General features: G+C 39.8%; 2 pseudogenes; both read left to right on the top strand.

Moving 5' to 3' along the window:
• Positions 1-1,049: 1,049 nt before the first annotated feature.
• Positions 1,050-2,040, top strand: LOC146385957 (beta-1,3-galactosyltransferase 2-like; annotated as a pseudogene).
• A 3,010-nt stretch (positions 2,041-5,050) lies between these two features.
• LOC146385958 (beta-1,3-galactosyltransferase 2-like) lies at positions 5,051-6,037 on the top strand (annotated as a pseudogene).
• Positions 6,038-7,623: the final 1,586 nt, after the last annotated feature.

The raw sequence follows: 7,623 nt of genomic DNA on the forward strand, positions 1-7,623 counted from the left end.
GTGAAGGAGAACATCTCCTGTGTCTGGGTGCTAATTGCCCCTATGGGGGTGTTGGTGCTTGACCTGGGAGTATAGAGTGTTTATGGGTAGTGTGAGTGTACAGTATTCATTTCTGCATGTCTTGATGTTGGGTGTGTGAGGAAGGGGAATGCATGTGTGTGGCTGTTTGTCTATGTCTGTGTCAGGTCTGGTCTTACACTCCACCTCTCTTAGAACATCTCAGGCTCCCCCAGGAGCTAAAAGCACAGGGTTGTCCCTGCGGTGGTCCTCCTGGAGCTTTCATGGTGTGGTGGGCTTCTGGATGTCTTAGGCCCAGGTCTCCTCCATGCCTTCTTCAGGTGTTGGTGGGCGGGACTGTGGCTCCCCACATACACTGTTAGACAGTTACAGTGGGAAACCTTATGAACACAAGCACGCTCCCGCATGGCAAGACATGTTCACACAGATGTACAAGCAGGTACTCACAGACACATGTCATCTTGGGCTGCTGCTGCCTCTAAAAAGATCTTTTATTATTAGTACTGTGTTCAGTAACAACATCACTGTTATTTATGTTGGTAGTTGCTCTGGTTTCTCTGCTCCCCCCCGCCTCTTCTCAACAACTGGCATTTTTTTCTCTCTCTCCCTCTCTGTTAACTTTCTCCCCAACTTAACTTTCTTTCTTTTTGTCTTTTCCCGTCCAGGTCTCTTTACTATTATACCATAGCGGATGGTATCAAAGGCTTTAGTTGAGACTGAGAAATAAAAATTGCATTCACATTTGCAGTTTTGTCTTCAAAAACTGCAGCATAAAAGTAGCTGGAAACATGCAACAGAAATTGGCAGTACTAAAGAGGCTGATCACAATAGCTGTGGGCTGTGTTCACCTGGATTGTACTTACATCATTAAGGAGGTGCACATCAAGTTGTTCTATAGGTTATGTCACAGGATTTCAGAGGAGTGTTGATATGGTGCAGATTTCCCACTGAAGCATAAATCTTCAGTATCAGTGAGCTTAGAGATTTTCAGCTCTAACTCAAATGTTGTGAAGCTGTACACTTTGTTAACAATGGCAAAGAAAGGTGATATAACTCACCACTTTTATCTTTCTTGTCTTTTTAGGGAACTTGTCCAGAGCATCTTTCCACAGAAGAAGATCTTATTTCATTCCTGGTTTCAGCTCCTGCTTCTGTTTTGTGTTTTGGCCTTAGGCTTGTGTTACACCCTGTCCAGCCGCTCGCTGTCACTATGGCAGAGCTTCCCACTGCAGGAACAATACCAGTGGTTTTTAAACCAGAACAGTAGGGTTAATGCACCTGCTTATCGCATTCACCCCAAAAACAAAGTTATATTAAACAAAACCACTGAACCTTCGACTGTGCGATCTACCTCCCTCCAGTACCACCAAGTCTATCCACGCAACTACCATTTTCTTATGGATAACACAGAGGTTTGCAAGAACAAGATCCCATTCCTGGTCCTCATGGTTCCAGTGGCACCAAAAACTGTGGCAGCTCGGGACGCGATCCGCCAGACATGGGGCAAAGAAAACATAGTTCAGGGTGAGCTGGTACTCACTTTATTTATGTTGGGTGTCTCTAGAGAAGATGATGTTGAGAAGCTCAAAAAGGAAAATTTGCAGCACCATGACCTGATCCAGAGTGACTTCACAGACAGTTATCTAAACCTAACAATCAAAACCATGGTGGTCATGGACTGGCTAAGTACACACTGCCCTGCAGCAGCCTATGCCATGAAGATTGACTCTGACATGTTTCTGAATGTTGACAATCTAGTAATCACGCTAAAACAGCCGGGCATCCCCAAGACAAACTACCTGACAGGGATGCTTATGTGGAACAGACCAGAACTCCGAGTGGTATGTGCCTGAGGAATTGTATCCAGAGCCTGAATACCCGACCTACACACTGGGTATGGGATATGTCTTTTCTAATGATCTTCCAGAGAAATTTGTGGAAATTTATTTATTTGTATATTTTAAATGTGATTTAGGGTTACTGGGTTGTAAAGATGAAAGTGAGCTACTGCATTACATTTAAGGTTTTATCAAGAGCAATATGCAGGGAATTTACATTTGCATTGACCAATGGTACCTGGCTCCTCAGTTTCCTGTGGGACATTTTAATACTTGAAACATAAACTACTTGAAGGTATCCCAGGCAAGGGTTAATAAAAACTCTACAACTGATGCTTGTGTTTCAGCCATTTTGGCAGGGTTGACGGACGGGGTGGAGTTGTTTGTAGAGCACAAGTTACCACACTACCTGGGGCTATCACCGTTGCCTGTGTGTTTGGTTACCGGATACCATTAGGATGCACTTAGGGGTGTGGTTATAATGTAGGTTAGAGGTACAACCTCACAAACACACACAAAAAAGGGGTGAGAGGGGAGAAACAAACAGACAAATCCACTACAACTACTGATGCTTTAGTGAAAGAATTCAGCACTTCACTTACTTCTTAAGGGTATGTGAAGCATTTTGAGAAAAAAACCTTGAAATTACTTAAATGTGTTTAGAAATAATACAGCTGGGGTTAAACTTTAAAGTGACTTCTAGTGAAAGGTGTGAATATTTTAAAAGATTATAAGGTTCATTTTACATATTAAATTATATTTAAATTAAATGGACTGTTCTTATTCATTTGAATGTTATTAATATGTTTTTCCAAAACCTGAACGTTTCTCCGATGGTTGTGAGGAGTGTCATTCACATACTTGAGTCTATGATAGTACCACAGTAGAGCACTGCCTTGTTTTGTTTTCTATCAGTGGGAAATCTGGGATCCTTAAAAGTCCTTAGAAGACAATTCAATGTGCTGAGCACTTTCAATGCTTTTAGACTATTCCTTTGTTTTAACTGTCTCATTGCATAAATCTGTTAACTTCCTCTTGTGTCTTAGTCCGTCCCACCTGAAATAAGAGTCACTGGCAGTAAAGAGTCATTAAGTCAAGGTTCACTGTACATCTTAAAGCAAAATGCACCTCAGTACGAGGGTTCTGATCTCAAAGATGGACAGCATTTAAAGGTTAAAATGGACTTGAAGACTGTAATTGATTCACATTCTCTAATTACACAAACAGACTGCCAGAAACAGACCGCTTCCACCATGTATGTAGTACTTTATTTAGTATAGTAACGAGGGATACACTTAGTGGAAATGACATTTGCAATGGTTGACTGGTTATTTGCAACATGTAATGCCTCTAATTATTCAAAAAAATAAAAAAAGGCAAAAACTAAGACTAAACACATGCCTATTTACATTTAACAAGCTGTAGAATATCAAGTTTTATTCAAGGTCTGAAGTGTTGGGTTTGATGACGCTTGTACATCTTTGCCCACTGTGTAGTCTCATATCTTTCCTGGGCCATGATGGTGATCTTACATTATATAGTTGCAGGCAGATAAAAGAGTTGATTTGTTGTTAAAGATAAAGAAAATGTTCTGCATGTAAAGAAAAGCATCTCACTCTCAGTTTGACATTTGTAGACTAATGTGGGCAAAATCTAAATGAAATTTTTGAATGTCATTTTTTTGCCCGTCTTGTCTGGCAGCTTCTTTGATTTTCGTTAACTGGGGCTATAAAAACTCTGCCATCCATGGATGTTACTTTGACATGTACCACCTACCTAAGCATTGTTGCAGACTATTTACACTCTTTAATGCAAAAAGTATTCTGTGATGGTCGTGACCTCTTTCAGCAGGATAATGCCAAAAAGCAAAAACGGTTAAGGTATCGTTTGAGGGGAAAAACAAGTTGAAGGTATTAACTTTGCTTCAATCAAACGCACCACTGTGAATTTGGCCAGTGAGTTTTCCCTGTTTTATGTATGTGTTTTTTTTGTTTTGTTTTCTTGTTTTTTTAAAAATACATATACTTAATGCATTGCGAGGATGTCATTTGCTTCCAACGTCAGAAACGGTTACTACAGTATAGTTTTACACTGACGTTTCCTTGTAACTCAGAAAACCAGTATTTCAACTACCTGTCAGGTGGGCCACTTACTGCCCACGTCACCCCTACTTGCGACCCGTATATTGACGTGAAGAAATATAATACAATTTGGCACTTGAAGCTACTTTTCTTTTCTTTCTGGCTGTTGAGTGCGATGTCAAAATAAGTTCTTTAAAAAGCAAAAAAAGTATTTAGTATGAAGGCAATATGAGCAGAGAGTACAGACATGTTGAACGGTTCGCTGTGTTAGTTCAGTAAGAGAGTTATTTGTAAATAAAGCAATTTTTTACTAGCAGTCAAAAACGTATGTGTACACTTATGTCTGCATTTTTATTTTTAATACGAACAAAATTATAGCAGAGGTGCTGCCACGTGTCTGGCCAGAATGAGAGCACTAATTTGTTTACTTCAAAGCTTCAGTTAGTTAAGAGTGAGAAAAAAAATCTTGCTTTCACGTTTCTAGTTTTGCCTTGTTATACAATATTTGAAAATATTTGTGGGTGTTTTTTCGGGGGTTTTTTTTGTTGCTGTTTGTTGTACTAGTGCCAGCAGTAGCACACAGCTCATTAAAGTTTGAGAAGTCGGGAGCACGCACTGGGCTGTCCAAGTCACGGATACCCCACGTACTTGATTTTTAATTCAAATACGCTTGTTATAAGGACTTTTTACTCCTTTGAAGATGTTAGCTCTTTATACATTAAGATTACAGTGGGATAAAAATAATATCATGCTGATCTTGCCACAATTTGCTTTTCCCGTCCAAACACGGACAAACTGTGTCCCACATACTTGATATTTTATTTTCATTTGCCGCCCTTACCCCCAGCAAATGGGCGATAGAAAACCAATCGGTGCCTACGACATTCCCGATATAAGCTGGCATGATGTCGGGGCAGCATGAGTACGAGTAATTTTTTATTTATTTATTTTTGCCCCCACCATGATGCCGCCCCGGGCAACCGCCCGTGTCGCCCGTATCAAAAACCGCTACTGCCCTCTAGATTGAGCTGGAGGCCACCATTCAATGAAGCCTGCAGAATACGTGCTGTACAAGTTCTCATGATAAAATATGTTTCCTTTCTCTGTAGTTTTCATGGACAACAAGAAGAGGCACCTAAAAGGCATCTTCATTTGCATTGCAGCAGCAGTGATTTTCATCTTTTTCTATCTCAATTCCAACAAAGTGGTTAGGAACATTCCTTATCAACCAGCATCAGCAGAGCCACGTTGGGAGGATCCAGGACCATATCATGTGGCCTACCCACGAAACTACAAATTCATCATGGATGACACGCCTACATGTAGGACCACAACTCCTTTCCTTATTCTGATGGTTCCTGTTGCACCCGGTAATGTTGCAACTCGGGATGCCATCCGGCAGACGTGGGGAAATGAGAAGCTGGTTCTGGGTCAGCAGGTAGAGACTGTCTTCATAGTGGGCCTCCCTGGTGGAAGTGATGCTAAACATCAGCAAGAGAAGCTTCAGCAGGAGAATCAGCTGTACCATGACCTGATTCAGAGCAACTTTCAGGACAGCTACTATAATCTGACTATCAAGACTATGGTCATGCTGGAGTGGCTGGCTGCACACTGTACTAAGGCTTCCTTTGTCATGAAGATCGACTCCGATGTTATACTCAATGTCCCGAATCTGGTGAAACTGTTGGTGGATCCTAGCACAGCTAAGCAAAACTATATGACTGGGCTGGTTTGGTGGCATAGTCCTGTTTTAAGGAACCCATTTATAAAGTTCTACATGCCTCGATCTGTGATTGCTGAATCAGAGTACCCCCGTATCCGCTCGGCTTTGCCTACGTCATGTCACTAGACCTTCCTGGGAAGATCTTGGGAGTGTCACCTCAGATCAAACCGATCTACATTGAAGATGCTTACCTCGGCATGTGTCTGAAACACCTGGGCGTATCTCCTACTGACCCTCCAGAAGAAACAATGTTTCTTGTCAAGTCCAGCCATTCTCTGAGCAGCTGCAGTCTTTCAAAGGTGATCGCTTCGACAACAACAAGCATCTTGCAAATGAATGGCTACTGGGAGAGGACCAAACGGGGAGTTCAGTGCTGAAGGTTTTCCAAAAAAGGTATTGTTTATAGTTATAGGATTTTGGATCAATGGAGTGGGAACCTGAATCTGGCCAATGGTTAAAACAAAAATAAAATATTGCATATTTATTATGTGGCAAAATGGAGACACCTTTGTTACATCTTGCCGAATCTGATCATTAGGCCAAGTTAATATAATTTTCTTTCCTTTGAAAAAGGTCAATATATTTAACTGAAGCACAGAGGTTGTGAGAGGCTTTTTGTCAGGGGTTAGTATTAAGAGTATATTTATATATTTACATGTTAGATCTTTGTGGTGATATTGGATTTTCAAATGATAAAATGATACTGTAATCACTTTTTATTGAAGTCAGCCAGGCCTCCTTTGTCCTCAGCTCAAGTGTGAGATGTTTAAGTTACTTTTATATCCTCTTGTATTTAACTTTTCCAGCTCTTTTGTATTTCTGTACTTTTTACTGTCTGTGTTTGTCTTTTATATTTGGTGTTATGGTATGGATAACACCAAAGGATATACATATAAATAAAGGATATATAGGATTTAGGATATAAATGCTGTGGTGTTTTTCCTAGTTCATGTAACATACTTGTTTCTATGTCAAGCTAAACTGATGTTATCTAAACTATGTTGCATGTATGATCTTGATGCAATGCGATATAGGAAAAGTACCATGAGTTTAAACAAACTGGCCAGTACTGGGAATACAGTTGTAGTTTCTCATACTTCCACAAGATGGCAGACTTTGATTCGATAAAATTTAAGCCACAACACTCCTAACCACTTTAAACAACAACAACAACAACAACAGTTTTTATTAATGTGCTGCATATTTATCAACCCCACTGATTTAAAAGTTTGATGTAAATTTCTTCAAAACACAATTAAAATACTTACATTAAATAAAAATCCTTTTATGTCTGTTTAAGTCCAATTGAAGTTTTTCATTTTTAACCAAAAATACAGCATCAAAGAAATGTACTATGTGGTGTTTGTTTTCCAAATGGATGGAATTTTTGAATTTTTGAGGTAAAATATATAATTGTTAAACTACTTTTAATTATATTTACCTAACATTATCTGGCCATATATTTGAGAGCAGTGACATTCGTCTAAAATGAGACGATTTTAAAATACAACTTTTAGCATTTAACAGACATCTAAAGAAAGGTTTAGCTCACACAGAAGGATTTAGGAATGCTGACTTGAACGCATCAGGAAGCTCAGGAGGAATGCCAGGAACCTCCTCCTCATCATTGTGTCAAGAGGAGCAACGATGCTGAGATGAAAGGCAAGTCTGCCATTAATCCTGTCAGCCAGTGAGTTCGCCCATACACACAAAAAAACTTCCAGAACATGTTGATGAACATAACGAAGCACCAAAACCTCTGACCCATCAAGGTCAGAGTTTTAGGCAAGTGCTCATGGGTACTGTGTATTAAGAACTGAATCTTTTTTGGCTCCAGTAGAAATCAACAGTGAGTACTGAAATCTTTGGTGGGTTCCAAACCTAAAAGGAGAGACGTGCATTTGATTGTCTGACACTTTTAAATATCACTTATGTGCAGTTTCATGCTTAGAATAAAGTATTT

The sequence above is a fragment of the Perissodus microlepis genome, chromosome 6 (assembly GCF_051167445.1).
Source record: "Perissodus microlepis isolate ML-2025 ecotype Zambia chromosome 6, ASM5116744v1, whole genome shotgun sequence".
NCBI lineage: Eukaryota > Metazoa > Chordata > Actinopteri > Cichliformes > Cichlidae > Perissodus > Perissodus microlepis.